This window comes from Rhagoletis pomonella, unplaced genomic scaffold (genome assembly GCF_013731165.1).
Source record: "Rhagoletis pomonella isolate Grant_MI unplaced genomic scaffold, Rhpom_1.0 Rhpom_scaffold_00007, whole genome shotgun sequence".
NCBI lineage: Eukaryota > Metazoa > Arthropoda > Insecta > Diptera > Tephritidae > Rhagoletis > Rhagoletis pomonella.
Window position 1 is genome coordinate 38,091,060 of NW_023458561.1, and position 2,731 is coordinate 38,093,790.

The 2,731-nt window shown below is 36.7% G+C and overlaps 1 protein-coding gene across 1 annotated transcript in view; it reads right to left on the bottom strand.

Annotated features, from left to right (window-relative positions):
- Nucleotides 1-2,731, bottom strand: part of LOC118743807 — a gene marked incomplete at its 5' end in the record, with an annotated part of 6,511 nt that overhangs the window by 1,005 nt on the left and 2,775 nt on the right. The window lies entirely within an intron of this gene.

A 2,731-nucleotide genomic window follows, 5' to 3' on the forward strand; every position in this document is an offset into this window, starting at 1 on the left:
TCGATAAACGTGCAGCAGAGGATGTGCGCATACAATTTACTATCAAAGCTGAGACTAGTGATGATGCCGATGTGCTGCTATTGGATGTACCCGCACATGTGGCCGTGAAAGAATTACCCTCCTGCACGGGCATATTGAAGTTGAGATGTAAGCAGGAGTTGGCTGAGTTGCAAGTGGTTTTCAACTTGGCCGAAGGCTTACGCTGTAGTCAAGATACACTCGCCTATGTGGATATGAGAGCAGGGCAGGTCGAGACGTTGGAGTTGGACTTTTATGTGGATGATCTGCTGCATTTGTATACGGCACGCGTCGATGTTATTGTTTCCTTTATCAGCAATAAAGTGAGTGAAATGTGTGGAATAATGAGCGAAAAGGAATTGTATTTGTCGTTCGCTTTATTTGCTACTAGGGTATACCGCGCGTCTTGCAACAATCCGCATACTTACCGCTAAGCATGTTCTTCAAACAAAAGCATCCACAAAAGTCGGCTGAGATCAAACTTACATACAATATTATGTCGAAAACGCTAACACCCAAGCTATCTACGTTCTTTCCCGAATTTGTAGCGATGGAAAGTGAATCGCAAGCGCTGGGACTCCTACTACTTTGCCCGGGCGATGAGAAACGTGAAGAGGTTGTGACTATTGTGCTGGCAAAGAACTCCAATCGTCTGCGGTTGGTATTACAGTATTAAAGCTGCTGATTGAATTGCCAATATCTTTTTGTTTTTTGAAATTCTTTAGAATACAATCAGATACATTAGAGACACTTCCAATGATATTAGAACGTATAACGAAAGTGGGATTGGAAAATGCGCAAGAGTCGCATGCTTCAAAGGATAAACGTGTGAAAAATGTGATAAATCCCAGAGTAAAAACGATTATGGCCAATCCAGCGCTACCAATCCACTCCATTTTGCTTAAGATCGATCTGCATCGCGAGACACAAGAGAATATACACAAGCAAATGGTAAAACTGTTGAAACTCTCTGGCGATCTAGATCTACATAGTACATAACATATTTTTTTTCGTTTTACAGTTGGAATTGGATTTGTTATTGCAACAATTTAAAACACTACAGCGCAGATTACAGGATCACTCTGAGGATGAGTCCAAGGAAACATTGGTCATGCAGATTGAGGAAAATTATGATCAACTCATAGCTGAGGGTGATAAATTAATGGAAATACGCAAACAGGAAAAAGCGTAAGTATAAATGCAAATATACTATACCAGATTTTACGCGCGGCTCTGCCCGCCTGACATACCGTTTAATGTTATGCTGTCAAATGTTATAGCTGCAACTCAAACTATTCTACCGAATGCTATACATAGAGTGTAAATTAACGAATTAACTAAGTAAAATTTTAGTTTTGAAACGGTTAAGTACCCTCCTTAAAGACTAGTATTTTGCAGACACACTTTCTTTATCTTGTTTCATTAGGCGCCCGCATTTAAATGTTTCATTAATTTCTGCAACCCTTAAAAATATTTAACAAAGGATTATTTTAGGAATAAAGCTTACTTAAACCTTTTTCATCTGACAGCCATATTAAAAATGTCCTTCAACTTAATAAAATTTACTTTGAACCTTCAAAAACATGTTTGAAATAAACGTTTCCTTACCTTGTTAATTAATGGGATTTTGAATTAAAACCCAGGTGGCAATCTTTCTAAAAAAGATTTCCGAAATAAACCTTTCTCTTTTGATGGCCATATAAAAATATTTAATAAAACTTGCTAATTAAACTCATTTTGAATTTCCAAACAGGTGGCAGCCTTCAAAAATATTTTCGAAATGAAGTCTTCTATAGGAAGATAGGTCTACTTCGACTTGATTACCAAATAAAATATTTCTTTTAACTTTTTAGTGAAATTGATTTCGCACTCAAAAACAGGTGTCAGTCCCCTCAACAATCATTTTCGAGCTTTCTTAAATCCCTATCGTTTGATATCCATAGAACAATATTTTTCATTTAACTTGTTAACTAAATCGATTTCAACATTTTGCACAGGTTGGCTTGCTTTTCGAGGCATTGATTCATCCTTTGTAAGGCCCCGTAACCAGCGGTTGTGCTACTGAGTTGGGCAAGCATTCCAACAGCTGCTATTCTATCGCTTGTTTTGTATAGAAAAAGATTTCACATGCAAATAGATTTTAAGAATTGCAATTTTTGAGAGAAGAAATTAAAAGTATTTCAAATTTCGAGACCAAATAATTTGAAAAAATAAAAATAAAAATCCAATCAGCTGTTGTACTAATACTACCTGTTCAATGTGCCTTGACTTCACCTGACAAACAACAAAACAAAAATTCAACAATTGTATTGAGATTGAGGCCGGGTCTTTTTTACAGAAAATTTTGTGGAAAAAGAACTCTAATTTACATTTTGGTAGAAGTTATAGCCGGGCCATTCCACTGTGACTGGTGGGACATTTTACTCCAGAATGTGATCAATTGTGAATTTTAGCTATGTCGTTGGAACCTTTACAACATCGAAACACATTTTTTAACATAGTACGATAACTAATATTTAAAATTGCTCTAACAAAAATACCAAATGATTTCTTAGTTTTATGTAACTATCATTTGAATGAACAGTTTTTTGAGATAGGGCGTTTTCGAACTGGCTGCCGAGAGTGGTCGATCTTCCACTCAGCGATGTTACATTAAAAATAGGAATTTGAATAGCAGCTTTTGGAACGTTCGCCCAACTCGGCAGCACGACCG